The sequence below is a fragment of the Oncorhynchus kisutch genome, linkage group LG17 (assembly GCF_002021735.2).
Source record: "Oncorhynchus kisutch isolate 150728-3 linkage group LG17, Okis_V2, whole genome shotgun sequence".
Lineage (NCBI taxonomy): Eukaryota > Metazoa > Chordata > Actinopteri > Salmoniformes > Salmonidae > Oncorhynchus > Oncorhynchus kisutch.
This window is the reverse complement of record NC_034190.2, coordinates 57,635,358-57,660,709: the sequence shown is the minus strand read 5'-3', so window position 1 is coordinate 57,660,709 and position 25,352 is coordinate 57,635,358. Positions and strand designations below refer to the sequence as shown.

The 25,352-nt window shown below is 42.9% G+C and overlaps 1 protein-coding gene across 3 annotated transcripts in view; it reads right to left on the bottom strand.

Annotated features, from left to right (window-relative positions):
• The window catches only part of LOC116354423 (syntaphilin-like), a 39,506-nt gene extending 17,526 nt beyond the window's left edge, over positions 1-21,980 (bottom strand). Inside the window, exons 1-2 of one of the 3 annotated variants that reach the window (XM_031794147.1) lie at positions 21,735-21,980; positions 9,484-9,634 (exon numbers count right to left, since the gene is read on the bottom strand). The gene's annotated coding sequence lies outside the window, so the exon portion shown is untranslated. The remainder of the gene's footprint in view (positions 1-9,483; positions 9,635-21,734) is intronic. The other 2 variants (XM_031794145.1, XM_031794146.1) reach the window with 2 other exon arrangements.
• Positions 21,981-25,352: the final 3,372 nt, after the last annotated feature.

Here is a 25,352-nt window from a genome sequence, read left to right as displayed (position 1 = left end):
GTTCTTATCCAACTTACAGGAGCAATTCTGGTTAAGTGCCATGCTCAAGGGCACAGTGACAGATTTTCCCCCAAGTTAACTCGGGGATTCAAACTAGTGACCTTTTGGTTACTGGCCTAATGCTCTGATGTGATATATTTGAATTATCTGTTGCACTAAGCATCTAACAAGGTCCTTCTATCACATGTTAATTACGTTGCATTCAATAGAGAACTACAAATCGCTATTTCATCCATTCATGTGTTGTGCAAATAAGAGTAGCCCTATAAAAGTAAAGCTGATATGAAAACAACAGACAAAGAACAATCAAAGATCGTAGAAACAAAGGAAGAAATGAATCAGTGCCACCCAGAGGGAAGACACACCTGTGTCCATGATGGCTTTCCAGTTAATGGTTGTCACTAAGCAACATCAAACGCTCTGGGGCAATCAAGGCCTTCTGATGTGGAAAACATGATTAAATATGGAAATAAACACACACACACACACACAAAATAATAGAGCAAAGATAACAATAGGAACTCTGTGGAAAGTTTTTAGACTGGAAAAGCCTCTCCTATCCTGTTCCTCTCTGATACAGCCTAGACCTATCCCTGGTCTGACGGGAGCAGGTAGACTGGGAGGGAGGCAGAGGCAATACTTCCTACTACAGATGTCGGATCTTAATTGTCCTGCAATGCAGGAAATTAAAAACTTAAAAAGGCTTCTGAAGTTCGTAATTTCCACTTTGAAATTTCAGACTTGATTTTCCCTTACATTTTTCGTACCAACCCCCCCCAAAAATGTCCATTAATTATAATCCACCTAATAATTGACATTTCCTGTTGCTGCAGGATTATTTTCCTGCTGTAGCAAACTCTCAAACTAAAATCCTACACTATTTGACCAAAAGTATGTGGACACCTTCTTGTCGATCATCTCATTCCAAAATCATGGGCATTAATATGGACTTGGTCTCCGTTTTGCTGCTAAAAAAGCCCACTCTTCTGGCTTTCCACTAGATGTTGGAACATTGCTGCGGGGACTTCCATTCAGCCACTAGATCATTAGGGAGGTCGGTCACTGATGTTGGGCATTTAGGTCTGGCTGGCAGTCAGCGTTCCAATTCACCCCAAAGGTGTTCGATGGGGTTGAGGTCAGGGCTCTGTGCAGGCCAATCAAGTTCCTCCACACCGATCTTGATAAATCATTTTTGTATGGACTTCAATTCAAATTTGATTGGTCACATACCCATGGTTAGCAGATGTTAATGCGAGTGTAGCGAAATGCTTGTGTTTCTAGTTCCAACCATGCAGTAATTATCTAACAAGTAATCTAACAATTTCACAACAACTACCTTATACACACACAAGTGTAAAGGAATGAATAAGAATATGTACATATAAATATATGGATGAGCGATGGCCGAACGGCATAGGCAAGATGCAGTAGATGGTATAGAATACAGTATATACATATGAGATGAGTAATGTAGGGTATGTAAACATATTATAAAGTGGCATTGTTTAAAGTGACTAGTGATACATCCGATTTTTAATTATTAAAGTGGCTAGAGATTTGAGTCAGTATGTTGGCAGCAGCCACTCAATGTTAGTGATGGCTGTTGAACAGTCTGATGGCCTAGAAGCTGTTTTACAATCTCTCTGTCCCAGCTTTGATGCACCTGTACTGACCTCACCTTCTGGATGATATAGGGGTGAACAGGCAGTGGCTCGGGTGGTTGTTGTCCTTGATGATCTTTTTGGCCTTCCTGTGACATCGGGTGCTGTAGGTGTCTTGGAAGGCAGGTAGTTTGCCCCCGGTGATGCGTTGTGCAGACCTCACTACCCTCAGGAGAACCTTACGGTTGTGGGCGGAGCAGTTGCCGTACCAGGCGGTGATACAGCCCGACAGGATGCTCTCGATTGTGCATCTGCAAAAGTTTGTGAGTGCTTTTGGTGACAAGACGAATTTCTCCAGCCTCCTGAGGTTGAAAAGGCGCTGTTGCGCCTTCTTCACCACGCTGTCTGTGTGGGTGGACCATTTCAGTTTGTCCGTGATGTGTACGCCGAGGAACTTAAAACTTTCCACCTTCTCCACTACTGTCCCGTCGATGTGGATAGGGGGGTGCTCCCTCTGCCGTTTCCTGAAGTCCACGATCATCTCCTTTGTTTTGTTGATGTTGAGTGAGAGGTTGTTTTCCTGACACCTCCGAGGGCCCTCACCTCCTCCCTGTAGGCCGTCTCGTCATTGTTGGTAATCAAGCCTACCACTGTAGTGTCGTCTGCCAACTTGATGATTGAGTTGGAGGCGTGCATGGCCACGCAGTCATGGGTAAACAGGAAGTACAGGAGAGGGCTGAGAACGCACCCTTGTGGGGCCCAAGTGTTGAGGATCAGCTGGGTGGAGATGTTGTTTCCTACCCTCACCACCTGGGGGCGGCCCGTCAGAAAGTCCAGGACCCAGTTGCACAGGGCGGGGTCGAGACCCAGGGTCTCGAGCTTAATGATGAGTTTGGAGGGTACTATGGTGTTAAATGCTGAGCTGTAGTCGATGAACAGCTTTCTTACATAGGTATTCCTTTTGTCCAGATGGGTTAGGGCAGTGTGCAGTGTGATTGCGTCGTCTGTGGACCTATTGGGGCGGTAAGCAAATTGGAGTGGGTCTAAGGTAATAGGAAGGGTGGAAAGCACTTCTCAAAGCACTTCATGATGACGGAAGTGAGGTGCTACGGGGCGATAGTTGTTTAGCTCAGTTACCTTAGGTTTCTTGGAAACAGGAACAATGGTGGCCCTCTTGAAGCATGTGGGAACAGCAGACTGGGATAGGGATTGATTGAATATGTCCGTAAACACACCAGCCAGCTGGTTTGCGCATGCTCTGAGGATGCGGCTAGAGATGCCGTCTGGGCCGGCAGCCTTGCGAGGGTTAACACGTTTAAACGTTTTACTCACGTTGGCTACGGTGAAGGAGGTTTTGGTAGTGGGCCGTGTCGGTGGCACTGTATTGTCCTCGAAGCGAGCAAAGGAGTTGTCCACGGTTTCTGGTAGGGGAAGGTTTTAATAGTCGCCGTGGGTACAACATCACCATTGCAGTTGCTAATAAACTTGCTCACCGAATCAGCGTATACATCAATGTTGTTGTCCAACGCTATCCGGAACATATCCCAGTCCACGTGATCGAAGCAATCTTGAAGCGTGGATTCGGATTGGTCAGACCAGCGTTGAACAGACTTGAGCACGGGCATTTCCTGTTTTAGTTCCTGTCTATAGGCTGGGAGCAACAAAATGGAGTCGTGGTCAGATTTGTCGAAAGGAGGGCGAGGGAATGCTTGTATGCGTCGTGGAAGTTAGAGTAACAATGATCCAGAATTTTGCCATCCCGGGTCGTGTATTCGATATGCTGATAAAATTTAGGGAGCCTTGTTTTCAGATTAGCCTTCCAATGAAGTTCTTTCAGGGCCGTCGAGGTGTCTGCTTGGGGGGGGATATACACGACTGTGATTATAATTAAAGCTAATGCTCTTGGTAGATAATGCCGCCTGCATTTGATTGTAAGGAACTCTAGGTCAGGTGAACAAAAGGACTTGAGTTCCTGTATGTTGTTATGATCACACCACGACTCCTTAATCATAAGACATACAACCCCGCCCTCCTTAAGAGAGAGATGTTTGTTTCTGTCGGCGCGGTGCGTGAAGAAACCAGGTGGCTGTACCGACTCTGATAACGTGTTTCCGTGAAACAGAGACTGTTACAATCTCTGATGTCTCTCTGGAAGGCAACCCTTGCTTGGATTTCGTCTACCTTGTTGTCAAGAGACTGGACATCGGCCAGTAGTATACTCGGGATCGGTGGGCGATGTGCCGGTCTATGGAGCCTGACCAGAAGCCTGAAACATTCTGCGGCGCCGTTGTTTTGGGTCGCCTGCTGGGATCTGATCCATTGTCCTGGGTGGTGGACCAAACAGAGGATCCGCTCCTAGGATAACTCCGTAGCGTTAAGATTTCCCGTCACTGGAACTGAGGGGCCTAGACCGAAAAAGAAAAACAGCCCCTGACCATTATGAGCCATTGTTGACTGAGCCATTGTTGCTCCTACACGTTTCCACTTCACAATAACAGCACTCACAGCTGACCAGGGTAGCTCTAGCAGGGCAAACATTTGACAAACTGACTTGTTGGAAAGATGGCATTCTATGGTGGTGCCACACAATGTTTCCTCAAATCTTTTGCATCACTGAGCAAATTTCAGGTCTGCTAAACGCAAACTTGAGCGTTGTAAAAATTCTGTACAACTTCCGGTGTGCGTTTACTGTGAACACTGAGGCTGTACCTGCTTTTAGTTCGTTTTAGCAGTTGGCTACTGTGGCTATTTGATCATAATGTAGGCCTACCAGATTGGCCTACCATCAAAAACATTTAAACATGGAAATAGCTGTTCTATTGTCCAGCCTACAGTAGCAGCCAATGCGTGGTGTTCAATTGAGGCCTACATTCCATGAGACTTTTGTCACAAAAAAAATATGCAGGGCTTGACATTAACCTGTTCATCCACTTGTCCTTCAGACAAGGAGGTGACTGGAAATGTTGTTGTGTTGTTTGATGCAACAAACCACTTTACAAAATAAAATGCAAAAATACAAAATAAATCATTATTCCCATACCATTATTACAGAGAATCAGAACAATTATGCTACCCTCTGCCTATTGGCTACTTAGCTTATTCAAGCCTGTCTCAAAATACAACACTGCCACTTTAAAGACAAAAAAAGCTCTTTACCTGACTCACTTTTCAAAGATATCTAGAAATACACACGTTTTGTGCCCTTGTAAGAAGCAATCACTCCCCTATTGCTGACTACAAATTGTCTATAACTGGGCTAATAACTCACTAGCAAAGGATATGAACAAATGTGCACGTCGCTACATGTAGCTCTAGCTTTGATCTCAAAACAAGCGCATCTCCTCATGACCGCTCATGCTGTAAACACAGTCCAGTTCAAAGTGAATGACACAGATCCATATATGCATATACAGTAGGCCTACTTCAGCTCTGATTGGTTATGGCACACCGGTCTGTGTAGAGTACGGGTCTGAGTCGTGCCCGTCAATGCAATAGAATCCTAATCCGATGCGTTCTGCCTTTAACAAAATCTCTTGTATAGTTAGTTTTGCATACTAAGTCTGGCATTTTTTGCTTTGTTTCAGTATTTTACATTGAAATTGACTAATATTATGTTGATTTGATCACAATTCCCACAGTAAAGGGAAATGTTGATTGTGTTGACTAACGGGGAAAACTCTAGATCTCTAAATTGAGTGAAATTCAATCTCGTGCTTCTCTGCGCGAGCTCATATTTCTTCTGCATGGCAGTCCAGCACGTGTGCAGTTTAGAGGGAACATTGGTGCCACGTTTAAAGTCACTGAGCTCTTCAGCAAGGCTATTCTACTGCCAATGTTTGTCTATGGAGATTGCATGTGTAATGATCGTGTCCTCCTCGGATGAGGAATAGGAAGGATCAGACCAAAATGCAGCGTCGTAAGTGTTCATGTTAACTTTAATAAATAAACTGAACACTGCAATAACCAAAAAACAACAAAGAGAGAGAGCGAATGAAACGAAACAGTTCTGTAACGTGAAGACACACAAACAGAAAACAACTACCCACAACCCATAGTGGGAAAACAGGCTGCCTAAGTATGGCTCTCAATCAGAGACAACGATTGACAGCTGCCTCTGATTGGGAACCATACCAGGCCAAACACACAGAACAAAACATAGAATTCCCACCCCAACTCACGCCCTGACCAAACTAAAATAGAGACATAAAAAAAGGAACTAAGGTCAGGACGTGACAGCATGACTGTGCGCTCAATTTTATACACCTGTCAGCAACGGGTGTGGCTGAAACAGCCGAAACCACTCATTTGAAGGGGTGTCCACATACTTAAAAAAAAATAATATATAGTGTATATCTGTGTGTACATCACATTCTTACAGGATTTATTAAGCCCTATGATATAACACCACCATGGCTTATGATGTGTTCATATGCTATCCGGGGGGGGGGGGGTATGGTATGATACACAAGTGGACAGAGACATGTGGACAGAGGGGGAAGAGAGGGAGAAAGGGAGGGCAGAGATGGAGTGTGAGAGAGGAAGCTAGACAGAGAAGTAGGGAAAACCTTAATCTAACAATCAAGCCTCATATGCTTATCTATCCTTCTCATGTCTAGCATCTGTAGTGACCGCCTGTATAAATTTGCACCTTTGTGGGAGTCACAGTAAAAACTCTTTACATCCTTGATGGAATCTAACACCTTGGACACACACACACCCCATGGTTATGTATATCACGCACACACCGGTACAGTCGCACATGCACACACTGTCACACCTCAGCATGGTCTCTCGCTCATCCACACGCTCACACACACACTCCGGAAACAGAATGTCCCTGCTCTCTCAAGGAGAGGTGACCTTGACTAATCTCATATACACCCAGGAATTCCATGTACAGGACACTGTTAAAGGAAGAAAGATATGAGAGTGTGTCTTTCCTGTGTCACTCACTAGTATGTATGTTGCTGTACGTCAAGTGAGAGTCTGAGAAGTGTGTTAAAAGTGTGTACTGCTGAGCATACAAACATGCGTATATTAATGTGTTTGAACAAGAAACAGTGAAAATCTCTGGGATTCTGACTCACAACTTACATTACCCCCTATGGCTGGGATAGAGACACAGAATGAGTCACACCAGTTAAGGGACAGTAACACTGTCCCTGGGCGCACACGCGCACACACACACACACTTTCTCAATCCCTGTCTAAATACTCAATCATTTGTTTTAAGAATGTGAGTCTGGTATTTATGTACCTGTATGAATTGACTTTATTAAATGTAGTTTTACAGGGACAGTGCACATTAAATCAACATTACTGTAAATGTGCCCATTTTAAAACAGTCAGAATTGAGCATGGCTGGTTTCTGAATATTTGAGCAGTGGTGGCTGCGACAAATGCTGTGGAATAGGTTATTTACATATTCGGCCCAACGGTTGATCTGTTTTTCTGCATAGCCATGGCATCTCTAAAGCAGTTTGTATACAGTGCCTTCAGAAAGGATTCACAGCCTTGACTTTTTCAGCATTTGTTGTGTTACAGCCTGAATTTATACCCCATAAAAATGGAATGATGTATAATTTTTTTTATTTTTATGAAAAGCTGAAATGTCAATAAGTCGTCAACCCTTTTGTTATGGCAAGCCTAAATAAGTTCAGGAATAAACATTTAGCTTAACAAGTCACATAATAACTTACATGGATTCACTCTGTGTGCAATAATTGTGTTTAACATGATTTTTTAATGACTACCTCATCTCTGTACTCCACACATACAATTGTCTGTAATGTTCCTCAGTCGAGCAGGGAATTTCAAACACAGATTCAACCACATAGATCTGAGAGGTTTTCCAATGCCTCGCAAAGAAGGGCACTTCTATTGGTAGATGGGTAAAATAAAATAAAAAGTAGACATTGAATATTATTTTGCGTAAAGTGAAAAAGGTTATTAATTACACTTTGGATGGTGTATCAATACACCCAATACTACAAAGATACAGGCGTCCGTCTTAACTCAGTTGCCGGAGAGGAAGGAAACCGCTCAGGACGGTTCAACAACATTGTAGTTACTCCATAATGCTAACCTAGTTGAAGGAAGCCTGTACAGAGTAAACATATTTCAAAACATGCATCCTGTTTGAGTACCACTGTTAATATTTTCACGCATGGTGGTGGCTGCATCATATTATGGGTATGCTTGTAATTGTTAAGGACTGGGGAGTTTTTCCAGGATAAATAATAAACGTAATGGAGGAAAGCATAGACAAAATCCTAAAGGAAAACCTGGTTCAGTCTGCTTTCCACCAGACACTGGGAGATGAATTCACCTTTCAGCAGGACAATAACATAAAACACAAGACCAAATCTACACTGCAGTTGCTTAACAAGACAACATTGAATGTTCCTGAGTGGCCGAGTTACAGTTTAGACTTAAATCTACTTGGAAATCTATGGCAAAGACCTGAAAATGTTTGTCTAGCAATGATCAAAAACCAATTTGACAGAGCTTGAAGAATGTTGCAATAAATGTAAATGTAGCACAATCCAGGTGTGCAAAGCTCTTAGAGACTCACAGCTGTAATCACTGTCAAAGGTGAATACTTATGTAAATTGGATATTTCTGGATTTCACTTTCAATACATTTGCTAACATTTCTAAAAACATATTTTCACTTATGTGGTATTGTGTGTAGATGGGTCAGAAAAAAATAATATTTAATCCATGTTGAATGCAGTCTAACACAACAAAATGTGAAATAAGTCAAGGGGTATGAATACTTTGACAGCAATGTATCTTGTAACAGTAGCTCTACAACAGTCTGTACAGTATCCAAGGCCCTAGATGTCCTCCCATTCCCCATGAACAACACAGTGGAATAATTATCCACCGAGTTAGTTAAATAATAGATATATGAGTCGGTTTGCAGCAGCTTATGACTCACACTCTCTTATCAGGCCACCCGCTCAGTTAGAAGCTAGGGAAATGGCCCCATGCACTCACAACCTCAGCCCAGAACTCATAACGCGACAAATACTAACATTATCACACTGACAAAATTGATAAATGTGTGAGAGGATAGTATACTCCTAACCAAATTATCAAAACAACTTTAAGAAGGACCCCCATCTCCTCTACAATCCTACAGGCAAGGTTCAGCACCGACAATATGACTGCACAGGACACAACAGCTCCAATGCAGAACTTATAACTGGTTCCAGGTATGCCCAATGAAAAACATACTTTTTTTTCTCCATAAATTGTGCTCCAAAAAGGTTAACAAATACTCTAAATGATGATTTCTTGACTAAATATTAAAATTAACATTATTTAAGAACATTTCGTTTTTGGTTTACATGATAACCACCAAAAGGCAACGATCTCCTCTATAGAAATACAAACACGTGTTCAGTTTACCTTCCTAGGTACAACTTAAACATGTGTCTAAGGCAGTGGATAAGAATGCAGAAGTGTTTGTGTTGAAGCGCCACAAGCATACTAATAAACAAGGAGGGCTAAATGAATGAAACTTAGTCTCAAAGTAAATCTGAAACTGCAACGTCGACAACTTCACAAACTATGCAGCTGAAATGTAGTAAGATGCATTTTGTAATATCACCACTAGATATCAGCGTCTGTATTTAACTGTGATATTTTTGCACCATGGATGAGTCAGTATTTACTTTGGCGCCTGTCCAGTGTTTGCACAAAAGTAGCACAGATTGCTAGCTCGCTAGCTAGCCTAACTATCTCGCTGGCTAGCTAGTCAGATAACGTTAACTGAGTAAGCATAGGATCAGGACAGGGTTGCTTGCTTGCTGAAGTGTACTTTTGATTATTTACTTGTTCAAATATGCTGTCGCCGGCTGTGTCAAGCTACTCACCGTCAAACCACTCTCTCACGCCGTGACTACGGCTGAATGATGTTCAATGAGCAGCTCGTAGATCGCCCTACTCAGGCAATCGTTGAAGGATCTATGAGGATCTATGAGGCTTCTTTCACAGGATGGGGTCCACAGGCGAAGGCTGTGCCATCTAGAGGAAGTCAAAGGTAACAAATAGATATTGTACTAGGTCTAGGGGCCTGAAAGGGTCACAGAGGCATCTATAATTACCTCACTAATGGCAATATCATCAGTACCATTATCATAGTCATTAACCATTCATAACCAGGCCAAAGTCCTAATTTCGGCACCACAACTGCGACCACAGTGCTTTAGCTGTGAAATAAAATATTTCAGTGAGAGGCTAATACCAGCCGATAATATCGGTCAACCGATTTATCGGTCGGCCTCTAGACAGGACAACATTTCATTACCAAGAATCTCAAAATCCTGCCTAGTCACTGCACTGCAGAGCAGCTTACAGCAGCAGAGCTCTGTCCATTTAATCAATCAGTCCAACTATCCACATAATCCTGCGAAAGAGGCCAAACAGTGTAGCGAGAGAAGGAGAGGGAAGGAGGGATCCAGAAGCAGAGCACTGCATCTGACACAACACTGAGCAGTGAGGATCTGTGAGGCTTCTTTCACAGGATGGGTCCACAGGCGAAGGCTGTGCCATCTAGAGGAGGACAAAGGTAACAAATAGATATTGTACTAGGCCTAGGGGCCTGAAAGGGTCACAGAGGCATCTATAATTACCTCACTAATGATAATATCAGCAGTACCATTATCATAGCCATTAACCATTCATAACCAGGCCAAAGGCCTAGTTTCGGGACAACCACAACTGCGACAACATCACCGTCATCAAAATCATTATCGTCATTATGGCCTTTCATGTCAGAAAACTGCAGCATCATCTGCACCGTCCCAGGCAGTGGAGGTGTCCTTAACAGAGGGCCTTTACCCGGGAGTGTGAGGGGAGGAGAGGTTGCTGGACTGACATCTGGATATCACAGGTCAGGAGCCAGCACCCATCCCACTCCCCTCCTGAGATGCAGCAAGAGCACCTCCACTTTAGCTACCCGACGAGCTAAAGACCTTCTTCGCCGTCTTTGTGGAAAACAGAGCCGCCGACATGGGCGCCCGAGGCTCATGAGGACTGTGCACTCTCGTTCTCCATAGCCAACCTAAGATAGAGTATTAACCCCACGCAAGGCTGCCAGCCCAGATGGCATCCCAAGCTGTGTCCTCAGAGCATGTGCAGACCAGCTGGCTGGAGTGTTTAGGGACATATTCAATCTCTCCATATCCCAGTCTATTGTCCCCACTTGCTTCAAGATGTCCACCACTCTTCCTGGACCCAACACAGCGAAGGGAACTGAACTAAATGACTATTGCTCCATAGCACCTACTTCTGTCATCATGAAACACTTTAAGAGGCTAGTTAAAGACCATATCACCTCTACCTTACCTGACAGCCTATTCACATATCGCCCCAACAGATTCTGGGACGACGCAATCGCAATTGCACTGCACACTGCCCTATCCCACCTATGTAAGAATGCTGCAGCTCAGCCTTCAACACCATAGTGCCCTTCAAGTTCATCACTAAGCTCAGGGCCCTGGGTCTGAACCCCTCACCTGTGCAACGAGATCCTGGACTTCCTAACGTGCTGACCTCAAGTGGTGAATGTAGGCAACAACACCTCCGCCACACTGATCCTCAACAAGGGTGCGTGCTCAGCCCTGTCCAGTACTCCCTGTTCACCCATGACTGCGGAACCACCCACGTCTCCAAATTCCAACTCAATCATCCAGGTTGCTGACGTCACAACAGAGATAGGCCTGATTACCAACTACGAGACAGCCTACAAGTTTGAAGTTGTTAATTTCACGTCGACAAGTAAAGTGAAATTCCCTTTTTGCAAGCTGAAAAACCCAACAATGCAGTAATCAATATCAATGTAGTACTAAAATAAAACATTAGCTAGAACAAAAACACACAAGAAATACAAATAAGAAGAACATGAGAAGTAATTAAGCTATATACAGAATCAGTTCCAATATCATATTTACAATGTGCAGGGATACTGGAGTGATGGAGGTAGATATGTATAGGGGTAAGGTGATTAGGTACCAGGGTATATGATACATAGAGTAGCAGTAGTGTATATGATGATTGTATGAGAGTGTGCGTGTGTGTAGAGTCAGTATAAATGTGTGTGCATGTTAAGTGTGTATGAACAAATAAAGTGAGTGTGTGTGTGTGTGTGTGTGTGTGTGTGTGTTGGAGTGTCAGTGTGGGTAAGTGTGTGGAGTCCTGTGAGTGTGTGTGTGAGTGTGTGTGTGTGTTGGAGTGTCAGTGTGTGGAGTCCTGTGAGTGTGTGTGTGAGTGTGTGTGTGTGTTGGAGTGTCAGTGTGTGGAGTCCTGTGAGTGTGTGTTTTATATTTTTTATTTTTTTATTTCACCTTTATTTAACCAGGTAGGCTAGTTGAGAACAAGTTCTCATTTGCAACTGCGACCTGGCCAAGATAAAGCATAGCAGTGTGAGCATACAACAAAGAGTTACACATGGAGTAAACAATTAACAAGTCAATAACACAGTAGAAAACAAAGGGGGGGTCTATATACAATGTGTGCAAAAGGCATGAGGAGGTAGGCAAATAATTACATTTTGCAGATTAACACTGGAGTGATAAATGATCAGATGGTCATGTACAGGTAGAGATATTGGTGTGCAGAAGAGCAGAAAAGTAAATAAATAAAAACAGTATGGGGATGAGGTAGGTGAAAAGGGTGGGCTATTTACCAATAGACTATGTACAGCTGCAGCGATCGGTTAGCTGCTCAGATAGCTGATGTTTGAAGTTGGTGAGGGAGATAAAAGTCTCCAACTTCAGCGATTTTTGCAATTCGTTCCAGTCACAGGCAGCAGAGTACTGGAACGAAAGGCGGCCAAATGAGGTGTTGGCTTTAGGGATGATCAGTGAGATACACCTGCTGGAGCGCGTGCTACGGATGGGTGTTGCCATCGTGACCAGTGAGCTGAGATAAGGCGGAGCTTTACCTAGCATAGACTTGTAGATGACCTGGAGCCAGTGGGTCTGGCGACGAATATGTAGCGAGGGCCAGCCGACTAGAGCATACAAGTCGCAGTGGCGGGTGGTATAAGGTGCTTTAGTGACAAAACGGATGGCACTGTGATAGACTGCATCCAGTTTGCTGAGTAGAGTGTTGGAAGCCATTTTGTAGATGACATCGCCGAAGTCGAGGATCGGTAGGATAGTCAGTTTTACTAGGGTAAGCTTGGCGGCGTGAGTGAAGGAGGCTTTGTTGCGGAATAGAAAGCCGACTCTTGATTTGATTTTCGATTGGAGATGTTTGATATGAGTCTGGAAGGAGAGTTTGCAGTCTAGCCAGACACCTAGGTACTTATAGACGTCCACATATTCTAGGTCGGAACCATCCAGGGTGGTGATGCTAGTCGGGCATGCAGATGCAGGCAGCGACCGGTTGAAAAGCATGCATTTGGTTTTACTAGCGTTTAAGAGCAGTTGGAGGCCACGGAAGGAGTGTTGTATGGCATTGAAGCTTGTTTGGAGGTTAGATAGCACAGTGTCCAAAGACGGGCCGAAAGTATATAGAATGGTGTCGTCTGCGTAGAGGTGGATCAGGGAATCGCCCGCAGCAAGAGCAACATCATTGATATACATAGAGAAAAGAGTCGGCCCGAGAATTGAACCCTGTGGCACCCCCATAGAGACTGCCAGAGGACCGGACAGCATGCCCTCCGATTTGACACACTGAACTCTGTCTGCAAAGTAATTGGTGAACCAGGCAAGGCAGTCATCCGAAAAACCGAGGCTACTGAGTCTGCCGATAAGAATATGGTGATTGACAGAGTCGAAAGCCTTGGCAAGGTCGATGAAGACGGCTGCACAGTACTGTATTTTATCGATGGCGGTTATGATATCGTTTAGTACCTTGAGTGTGGCTGAGGTGCACCCATGACCGGCTCGGAAACCAGATTGCACAGCGGACAAGGTACGGTGGGATTCGAGATGGTCAGTGACCTGTTTGTTGACTTGGCTTTCGAAGACCTTAGATAGGCAGGGCAGGATGGATATAGGTCTGTAACAGTTTGGGTCCAGGGTGTCTCCCCCTTTGAAGAGGGGGATGACTGCGGCAGCTTTCCAATCCTTGGGGATCTCAGACGAGATGAAAGAGAGGTTGAAGAGGCTGGTAATGGGGGTTGCGACAATGGTGGCAGATAGTTTCAGAAATAGAGGGTCCAGATTGTCAAGCCCAGCTGATTTGTACGGGTCCAGGTTTTGCAGCTCTTTCAGAACATCTGCTATCTGGATTTGGGTAAAGGAGAACCTGGAGAGGCTTGGGCGAGGAGCTGCGGGGGGGGCGGAGCTGTTGGCCGAGGTTGAAGTAGCCAGGCGGAAGGCATGGCCAGCCGTTGAGAAATGCTTATTGAAGTTTCTGATAATCATGGATTTATCAGTGGTGACCGTGTTACCTAGCCTCAGTGCAGTGGGCAGCTGGGAGGAGGTGCTCTTGTTCTCCATGGACTTCACAGTGTCCCAGAACCTTTTGGAGTTGGAGCTACAGGATGCAAACTTCTGCCTGAAGAAGCTGGCCTTAGCTTTCCTGACTGTGTGTGTGTTGGAGTGTCAGTGTGTGGAGTCCTGTGAGTGTGTGTGTGTTGGAGTGTCAGTGTGTGGAGTCCTGTGAGTGTGCATTGAGAGCCATGGAGGACTGGTGCCAGGAAAATAGCCTCTCCCTTAACATCAACCAAAAGAAGAAGCTGATCGTGGACTACAGGAGACAGCAGAGGGAGCATGCCCCCATCCACGTTGACGGGGCTGCGGTGGAGAGGGTCAAAAGCTTCAAGCTCTTTGGCGTGCACATCATTGACAACCTGAAATAGTCCCACAGCGCCTCTTAGACCGCCGGAGGCTCAAGAAATTTGTCTCGGCTCCTAAGAACCTCACAAACGTCTACAGATGCAATATCGAGCGCATCCTGTTGGTACGGCAATTGCACCGTCCGCAACCGCAGGGCTCTCCAGAGGGTGGTGTGGTCAGTCTAACACATCAACAGGGGCACACTGCCCGCACTCCAGGACTTCTACAGCACCCGGTGTCACAGGAAGGCCAAGAAGATCATCAAGGACCTCATCCACCCAAGCCACGGTCTGTTCACCCCGCTACCTTCTTGAAGGCGGAGACAGTACAGGTGCATCAAAGCTGAGAAACAGCTTCTATCTCCAGGCCATCAGACTGGTAAACAGTCAACACTAACCGGCCTCTGCCCAGTACCCTGCTCTGAACCTTAGTCACTGTTACTAGCCAGCTACCACTCGGTACTCTACCCTGCAACTTAGAGACTGCTTCCCTAAGTACATAGAGTCATTGAACACTGGTCATTGAACACTGGTCAAGTGTTTGCATACTGTTTCACCCATTTTATATGTAGACAGTGCATTTGGAATATACAGACTCCCTCACCTTTTGTTACGTTACAGCCTTATTCTAAAATGTAATATTTTTTATCCCCTCATCAGATACCCCAGGTTTTTAGGAATGTCAACAACAAAAAACGTATTTACATAACTATTCAGACCCTTCAAATTGAGACTCGAAATGGAGCCCAGGTGTATCCTGTTTCCATTGATTATCCTTGAGGTGTTTCTGCAACTGTGTGGAGAGATGTTTCTCCTTCCCACAGGACAACGACCCTAAGCACACAGCCAAAGACAATGCAAAAGTGGCTTCGGGACAAGTCTCAGAATGTCCTTGAGTGGCCCAGCCAGAGCCCGGACTTGAACCCGATTGAACATCTTTGGAGAAACCTGAAAATGTGCAGCGACGCTCCCCATCCAACCTGACAGAGCTTGAGAGGATCTGCAGAGAAGAATGGGAGAAACTCCCCAAATACAGGTGTGCCAAGCTTGTAACGTCATACCCAATAAGAATCGAGGCTGTAATCGCTGCCAAAGGTGCTTCAACAAAGTACTGAGTAACGGGTCTGAATACTTATGTAAATGTGATATTTCAGTTTTGGATAACATTTCTAAAAACCTGTTATTGCTATGTCATTATGGGGTATTGTGTGTACATTGATGAGGGGAAAAACGTACCAAAATGTGTAAAACTTCAAGGGGTCTGAATACTTTTCGAATGCACTGTCTTCCAGTAATGGCTCATCCAATATAACTTATTTTTTAAAACATTTTCTGGATTATTACTGCACTGTTGGAGCTGTAAACACAAGCATTTGGCTGCAACTGCAATAACATATGCAAATCGGTGTACTCAACCAATAAACATTCATTTTGATTTGACAAAGATCATAATAACAAATGCAGCCACATGCAATATTTAACTGTGTTGCCATCTTTGTAAAGATATTCAGGAATTAGCATGTCCTTAGTTTACATTGTTCTATTTCCAAATGTATAAATATCCTTCAAATATACCTCCCCCTTGAATTATGGTTTTAGTAAGCAGGCTATGTAACAATGTATACCTACACTGTAATTACATTATATGCCTATTTAACATCCATATGTGTTTATTTCATTTCTTTACGTAGGTTGTGTTTTGAAATCACCCAAAAGACTTTAGTTTGGAGAAGGAAATTCCAACAATTGGACAGAGGAGAAGATCCTAAGCAGATGAGTCACAGCCAACATTTGTATTGCAAACCATGATTTGCTCTAATCTATAGGATCCAGGCTTAGTCCTTCAATTTGAATGCTCTCAAGAAAGGTCATGAAAACCAGTAACAGCAGCATTCTGCCCCTAACTGACCAGAGATACTTTTCCATGAGGAGTCTAGCTGTGATCTTATCAGGACCTCTAGAAACCCTGCTGATCCAAAAAGACAGGTTCACAGGAAAATGAACAAATCTGGAATACTGTGAAAAAGTGTAAAAGATCCAATGTTGAAACAAACCAAATAAGTGACAATAGTAGCGATCAGCGGTTCAGCACCATGGACAGCTATAGGATCGGAATTCCGGAGTTCAGCACATGGACTGTGGACAGCGACTGACTCACAGGAGTAATGACAAAGTAGGCTTATCCAGGAGGGAAGAAGTCTGGTAGGGGAAGGCTCCCCTAACTAGAAACTCTGTTTGCTAGCCCATTTCAGCCATATTAACTTTTATCAAACTTTAGAATTGTAAATATTAGAGAAAAATAGGCTTCTTCATTATTTATTTGGTGGTTAGAGTAGTACAGTATATGACAGAGGGTCACCGGCGCAGATGACATCATTTTGCCCTTCAGCATGTTTGCATTATAGTTGGATATCATTGCATGCAAATCCCCACTAAAAACAAAGACCAAAGAATCCATCATATAATGATTATGAAGTCAACCATCTGTCAGTAATTTGGACTGCTAGAATTTAGCATGAAATGTCATCCCCTTTCCTGGAGTCGAATCAAATCACATTTTATTTGTCACATGCAGGTGTAGACCTTATCGTGAAATGCTTACTTACAAGCCCAACAATGTAGTTCAAGAAATAGAGTTAAGAAAATATTTACTAAATAAACTAAAGTAAAAAGTAAAAAAAAAAATAACAGGGGTAAAGTGTCTATGCATAGATAAAAACAGTGAGTAGCAGCAGTGTAATAACAAAGGGGGTGGGGAGGGGTCAATGTAAATAGTCCAGGTGGCCATTTGATTAATTGTTCAACAGTCTTATGGCTTGGGGGTAGAAGCTGTTAAAGAGCCTTTTGGACCTAGACATGGCGCTCCGGTACCGCTTGCCAGGCATTAGCCGAGAGAATAGTCTATTACTTGTTTGGTCTTCCTCCGACACCGCCTAGTAAATAGGCCCTGGATGGTAGGAAGCTTGACCCCAGTGATGTACGGGGCCGTACGCACTACCCTCTGTAGCGCCTTACGGTCAGATGCCGAGCAGTTTCCATACCAGGTGGTGATGCAACTGGTCAGGATGCTCTCGATGGTGCACCTGTAGAACTTTTTGAGGATCAGGGGACCCATGCGAAATCTTTTCAGTCTCAGGAGGGGGGAAAAGTGTTGTTGTGCCCTCTTCACAACTGTCTTGGTGAGTCACTGCAGTATTTGTGCTAAATGCTGTTATTATAGTCAGCAGTTTCCAGGCGAATGCTAGGAGCACATTGTGAAAATAAGACCTGTGGAAAAGAAAACTGCATGTGGACTAGCAAAGGGGCTTATGGGTCTAGAAGGAGCAGGGTTGTAGTGCTGCCGGATGGTTGTGCAGCGGCGCTCCCTCACTTTTTAAATTTGAGTATACGCAGAGCTGGTAAAACTATTTCCGGAAAATTAATTCTGATGAATTCTAAATAAATTATATTTAGTTACCACAAAAATTCCATTACGAGCGATAGAATGACAACCCAAATAAATATGTATAGCAGCCTAGAGGTAGGTAAATTGTGGTTTCTTCCCTGTCTTCTCTCTGGTGGTGGTGGGAATGATGAAGAACTATAGCTGCATGTGTGAACTGCAGAGGCCCGTCGGAGGCTTGACTACTTTGGCCAAATCCGAACGTTGATAAAAAAAAATCTACTGCTCAGCAGAGTGTGAGGGAGTTCAGCGACATTATCATCACACCAACGAGAGCGAGGAAACAAATTCACTGTGCGTCTGCCTTGATGTTCATAAAACTCCACGGACGTTCTCTTGCACAGTGGAACCAGAGCAATACGTGACCACTTGGTTACGACACCATTCTACCGCGGACACCTAAACCAGAGTGGCCACCGCAAAGTCCAAGGAGCCTGACCTTCACTGGACGTTGCTGTAGCCCTGTTTGGAATATTTAACCTACATTGGATATTGGTTGAGACATAGGGCCTATTCTAGTTTGGTATGTCAGGGTGGGCAATTGGAAATACGAATTGGGACAAGTTAGAGGTAATAATGTGTTTATTGAGATGCATGAATAAACCACACCAAAAGCATGATTATTTGGCTGTTTTAAAACATATTTCCTGCAATTCTACTTAGCTTAGCAATGATTTATGTTCACTACTTGGTCAATTGATTTGATAGCATGTTTAATCTATGTAAATCAATGATATGAATTGATAGTTCACCTCTGTTTTATTGTATTCTGTAATAGGGAAGGCCTATATTGAAACCATGTGTTCAAGCTAATCAAATCAAAGTTGATTTATGATACAGTGTAGTGTAAACTACACAATACAATGAAATGCCTATTCACAACTAAAGCTCTCCTCGCAAACAGTGCAATGATATTAAGCTATAAGTATTTACATTAGGCTATAGCCTACAAATAGCTGTACCATGTAGTCGTAGGACTATTAAGCTATACAGCAAATGATAGTTTTTGTTTTTCCTAAACTGGCCGAATGGCAGAGCTATCCTTCAGTTATCCGTTAGCAACCAAAGTTGGTTCAACTTCTTTAAAAGGACTTAAAAAATGTCAACTTCATATTCATCATCTCCAGCATCACCCCAACATATGTGAAAATGGTGCGTTTCTATGTCTAATGGAAAAAACGATAAAGGAAGTGTTTCCAATGACATCGTTGCGCATCATGTGATTTGAACCAATCATGAGTAGGCATTGCATACTAACTGGTTGATGATGTCATTGGAAACATCATCTTCCTCTATCTTTTTTACTACTAGACATAGAAACGTGCCATTTTCACATATGTTGATGTTGGGATGGTGCTGGAGATGAGGAATATAAAGTTAGCATTTTTTTAAATGTCCCTTTAACATCACTGTGCGATCCTGGAGCTGTCCTTTTAGAACCATGAAGGGTGTTCCAATCGCTTAAAATAAACTCATCTAGATCTGTTGCCTACGCTCAATAGTCCTACTCATCACTTTATTACAAATAGAAGATTATCACTTCTCACAATGGTGCTCGTTTAGTAAAATTAGATCAAAGCTGAATCAATGTCTCGCAATATCACATAATGATTCATTTGCATTTTACATAACAGAACCGAATATAATAGCACAGCATAGCAGGCCTATTACGTTACACCAAAAACACCTCATTTCTAATGAGATTTTAAGATGGTTAGCTGAAGCTGAGTAGTCTTTTTCTCATGCGCCAAAACTCAATATAGCACACCACGAGGCAGGATATATGCTTTGATTCAAAATTCAAGATAGGCTAATAGCTTGTTACCACCATCTGCTCTTATTTGCTCACAAAACACAAATTCCAATAAGATTGACAGTGATGACGGCCTATTTTGAAATGAGGTATCCTTACCTTGATGTTTGAGGGTATTAAAAATAAAAATAAATATATTGAGACAATATGTGTGAGCATAGGCAGATGTTTTTATGCATATTCTATATTGATATGCTATTCAATAGGCCTCATCTGTCGGTACAAACTTAGATTGAGGATATGACAACGTCATTAACATTATTTGTTTAGCTCTATCTCATCTATAGGGCTCTAAGGCACTACATCTCAGTGCTAGAGGCATCACTACAGACCCTGGATCGATTCTAGGCTGTATAACGACCATCCGTGATTGCGAGTCCCATACGGCGGCGCATAATTGGCCCAGCGTCGCCCGGGTTAGGGTTTGGTCGATGCAGCCTGTCATTGTAAATAAGAATGTGTTCTTAACTCAACTTTTTTTAAACATATAAAAAGAGCACTTTACCACTGAGGAGATGAAAGGAGGAATTGGAGAGAAAGATCTGCACAATGGGGACTGAGAGGAAACAGCATGCTATGACAGTGATCACCATGGAGATGGTCAATCTGCCAATTTTCCAGAACGTGAGCTGCTGATATGTGTAACAGGCTGGATCAGGGGTGGGATTTGAATATTAGAATGTGTGTAGCTAGCGAATATAATACTGGCTTGGTCATTCTTTCACTTGGATGGTCAGCAAAATGGTCATTGCTGACCAAAATGCTGACCATACAGCTGAGGTACCTGGTCCAGTAGGCCTAACAACCTCTAGCCCCTACCCCTTTTGTATTTGCATGTCTGAATGGAAAGCATACATTTTTCAATAAGGCAGAAGCTTGCTTTATCCAACTGAAGGCTATAGGTCAAGGGTGTCAAACAAAAAAAATATGTTTTTACCAAAAAATTCCTTTGGGGTGGAAACAAACTCAGTATACTTTAAAATGACTTAACCCCAAAATAGGTTGTATCAACCAATTTTCAGTGTGGCCCCCTGAATCTAGTTGAAGACCGAAAATTAGACATGCCTGATTTAGGTGGAGCAATGGCCAGTTTGCTGACATCAGTCTGGTGACAGTCCTCTACAATCTACAAACACTAAAGAGGAGGCGGCTAGAGAAAAAGGCTGATCTAGGTGTTGTTGTGGGACCAGGCAATGTGTGGTGCATGTGCTCTCAATTGGACAGAACCGGGCCTTTGAAACCCATAGGCAAAGACCGTAAATACACACTTAGGCCTATATCTATAATGCAAAGCTGAACCACTGCAGATTCCTGGAAAAACAACATCTATTTCTAGAGGACATTTGGAGAGAGTGTGAGTAGGGTATGCTACCTACAATCTAAAATCCCCAGACCAACAAACACAAAGTCAAGAGCTCTTTTACAAGACAGATGGTTATATTTCTGACATATGCCGTCAGATTGACTGTTTTACTGAAAATAGCAAACTGCTGCAAGGTCGAATTGCATGCCAGAACACCAGTCACGATATAGGGTACCAACATGGCAGGTGTTTGTTTGGTTTGAGATTATTGTGCATTTTCCCAACGCTTAATGAACTCGCCCTCCATATGCGTCATCTCTATTAAAAGCTTACCAAATACATTGCGGCAATAGCCTAATAATGTCTCAAGCCAATTCGCAAAAAATCGACGTGTAATTTGTAATGGTTGTGATCACCTGGCCAAAGAATAGCCTACCGCGAACGTATACCGAAAGATGACATTGTACACAAACATCTGCGGTGCACCCTTGGAACAGCAGGCTCCTGCTGGACAGCGACACACACACACACAAACATCAACAACAACCATCATCATGACATCTGATATGTGCTATATGTGCGTGCGTAACTCTTTATAAACAAAATCATATTTTAGGTTTCGCTACATCTTGCAGCTGCCCCTGCATGTCTCAATTTCTAGAATACTCCATTCTTACTTATTCACAGTGGCTCATGTTGAGCATCCTTTGCAAAATTACAGTTAAGCCAAATGACATTAGGCTACAACGTCTTGAATCTAAAAAGATTGAGGTTTACCTGTTTCCCCCTTCCGTATTTATTTTACAGTTCCATCGTTACACCGGAGATACCGCCTCCTTTCTTGATTACACCGCGATTCCAGTCTCTGGTTAAGACTCCGCCAGAGCGGTGTGCCTTTGCTCGCGTGCACGGGGCTGGTCTGAGATGCATGAGATCCGTTTGAGAGCAGCGGCGTGAGGAAAGACAAGCACATTGATGAAAGCTGATGGGTGGTGCTACTTTGGTTCTTAAAGGGAAACACCAATCTTCAAAAAGACAAATAGTGAATCATTCGTGGATTCATGTGTCTGCACTTGATGCAGTTATGATTAGTTATGGTCTGGATTCGAATGAACAATCTGTTCACGAGCCTGCATGTCTTTTCAGCCCCCCCCCCACCCACACACACACACACACACAGAGAAACTGAGACCACCTTGTTTTCTAGTAGTGAATTCAATGCTGTAACTCAATCAAGTATAATATTTTACTACAGAAGTCTGAAAATGTTGCATTGCCTTACTGTCTCCCCTGGGAGCACCTATGTTACAGTGTGTGTGTGTGTGTGTGTGTGTGTGATATTTAGCAGTCTCGGCCATGTACACAGGCTTGCAGTGTGTGGCCTCCAGATTACAGGCCTGACAAAAACTATGGCAAAGCAGTTGTCTAGGTACTGCTCTGTTTCAGCTGTCATGGGCAGCTTAGCTGTTTGGAGATAGAGATGCTTTCTGTACCCTTTGATTCACACAGGGACCTTTGAAATGTGCTTGGATCCTTTTTTTGTACATTTGATTGGTGGATTCAAATAAAGTATTTAATTTGTGATCCAAGTATCCTATAATAAATAAATGTGCACTAAATGCTCTCAAACCTCATCTTTGACCCCCAGAATGTCACATTTAGATACACAGTATACTATATCTAGAAATAAAAGTTAAATATATATATATTTTAATTATAATTTATCAAGCTTTCATTTAGGCTCTATTTATGTTCTGTAAAATCATATAATCAGGATTGAGGGTAAAATAATTTAATCCAAATGAGTAGCATGACAGTGCTTGTTCACGATCCACAATAGCTTTGGTTGATGAATAATAGACAGTGATCTACGCTTTAAATTCCTTTGACCTTGTATTCTTATATTTCAGTAGTAATTTCCAGAATGCTCCCCATATCAACTAAGTATTACAGTTTTTTCCAACTGCTTACACAAGTTTTCAAAACTGTCTTATTTTTTTCAAAACTCTACACACAATTCCCAAAACTGCACACACAAAATGCAAAATGCCTCACATCTCATTCAAAATGTAACACTGCATTCAAAATGCCATAAATACATGTCAGAATGAAGCATTTGCATCAAATGGCAAACACTGTTTTCATAATAGCACATTTTTGGATATACCATGTAAACACTGTTGTTCTAAATCTAATGCTCTTTGGTCTTTCATAGGCTTATATCTACATTTCAATACAATGTTCTACAGTGAAAGTAATCTGCTGAGAGGGGTAACAAGTACACTGTAAACACCAATGCAATGTAGAAACAGAAAATATTTATTAGGCCAAACATTACTGTTGTATACAGTAGCATACAACAAAACCATAAACATATGTAAACCAAAAGTATATTAATTAGAATACAGTAAAGAACACAATTGTGTGTGTGTGGGGTCCCGGGGGGGGCAGTCCAGGAATTGGTAGGGGGGGGGGGCAGTCACCAGGGGGCAGTCACCAGTGCTAAGCTAAGCTTAATCTCTTCTCCGGCCTGGGTCTGGCCACCATACTTCCTCCACATCACAAGATACGTTTTCTCTTGCCAAACATCGAGGGAAGTATCTAACCTTGGACAGAGGCAACCTCTATGTCCCCACATGCGTCATCCATTGCCTGGAGAAGCGGCATGCGGGCATAGGGTTGGCGATCATACACTTTCCAGCGCCAGAAGGAGAAGAATTCCTCTATGGGATTTAGAAAAGGTGAATATGGGGGTAGGTACAAAACTACAAATTGTGGATGGGTGGCAAACCAGTTTTGGACCAGAACAGCCTGGTGAAAACTAACATTGTCCCATAAAACCACAAATCTAGTAGGCTCCTGATCTGGATCAGGGACAAGCATTTGTAAATTGCATCAAGAAAAGTGAACATATGGCCGGTGTTGTACGGACCCAGTGTGGCATTGTGATGGAGGACCCCGTTTTGAGTGATGGCAGCACACAGTTATATTACCCCCACGCTGTCCAGTGACATTGGTAGTTACCCTCTGTCCTATTACATTTCTTCCGTGGCGCCTGGCTTTGGTGAGCCAACCTCATCCACATAAATAAATTCATGGCGAATTACATGGGCATCCAGCTCCAATACTCTCTGTAACAGACAAAATTATATACAGATAAGTAAATATGGTATGTATGAAGTAATGGAAGTAGTGTTGCATACATACCTCTAAAAAGTCATGTCGCATATTCTTGACTCTGTCAGAGTTTCTCTCAAATGGCACCTTGTAAAGTTGTTTCATCGTCACTCGGTGCCGTTGGAGGATGCGTTGTATGGTCGACAGGCTTACAGCATTGATGTTGTTAAATATGGTGTCATTATTCAAGATATGCTCTCTTATCTCTCGAATCCTAATTGCATTGTTGGCCAAAACCATATTTATAATTGCAGTAAACAAGCGTCCTCGTCCTCCATGATGTCTTTGCCTTTCCACTCTGTACAGAATTCAAACACAGTATGTGTTCAGCATAGGAACTGTAAACAATGTACAAAAAATGTAGTACAACATGATAACCAACCTCATTCATACAATGCAGTGCAGTAAATGGATGGCTTAGAGTTACAAATGTTTAAGCAATACTATGCAGTCATAACTATTTTACAGTAAATTACTGTAATGCTAAAATAGTCATTAGATAGTAGCATACCTGTTCTCATTTCTGAAGGTTCGAATTATGGACGCCACTGTAAATCGACTCAAGTTGGACTGGACTCTCAGTCCAGCCTCTCTCATGGTCAAACCGTGTGTTGCCCTAATCCCATCAGAGATGGCTCTCCTTCCTTCTCTTCTTTGCCCTTGTCCTCTTCTTCCTCTTCCTCTCCCTCCTACTCCTCTTGCTCTCTGTCCATTGTTGGCATCCATTGTTCAAAACAGGTAATCTGACCTTTGACCTATTTATAGACCTATACTACAGTAAAGCAGTGATTGGTTAGTGATCAGTTAAGCTATTAGTGTTTGCACATGTGAGGAGTGTGTGTGTGACCTGGTGAATAAGTGTAGCATTTTGATTGGTCGTGTTTGGAAAAGGAAAGCAAGTCACTTCCTGTTAGATTTTTGTGTTTTAGGTAGAGAATTGTGTATAGTGTTTTGAAAAAAGTGTTTTATACAATTGACAACTGAGTCAAAGGCTAGTAAATAGCTTATGGTTTTGGATATTTGGTGTGTAGTTTTGCACTTTGAGTGAGAGGTTTCAAAAATTGTGTGACATGAAAAGATTGTGTGTGTAAGCAGTTGGAAAAAACTGTAAAGGCCTTCCCCTGGTACTTCTTTTTTTTCTTGACAATGATCTCATCTAGTGGAGGTAGCAATAAACTTTCAGCAACATTGAAATTCCAAAAGCAGTGGTTCCCGAAC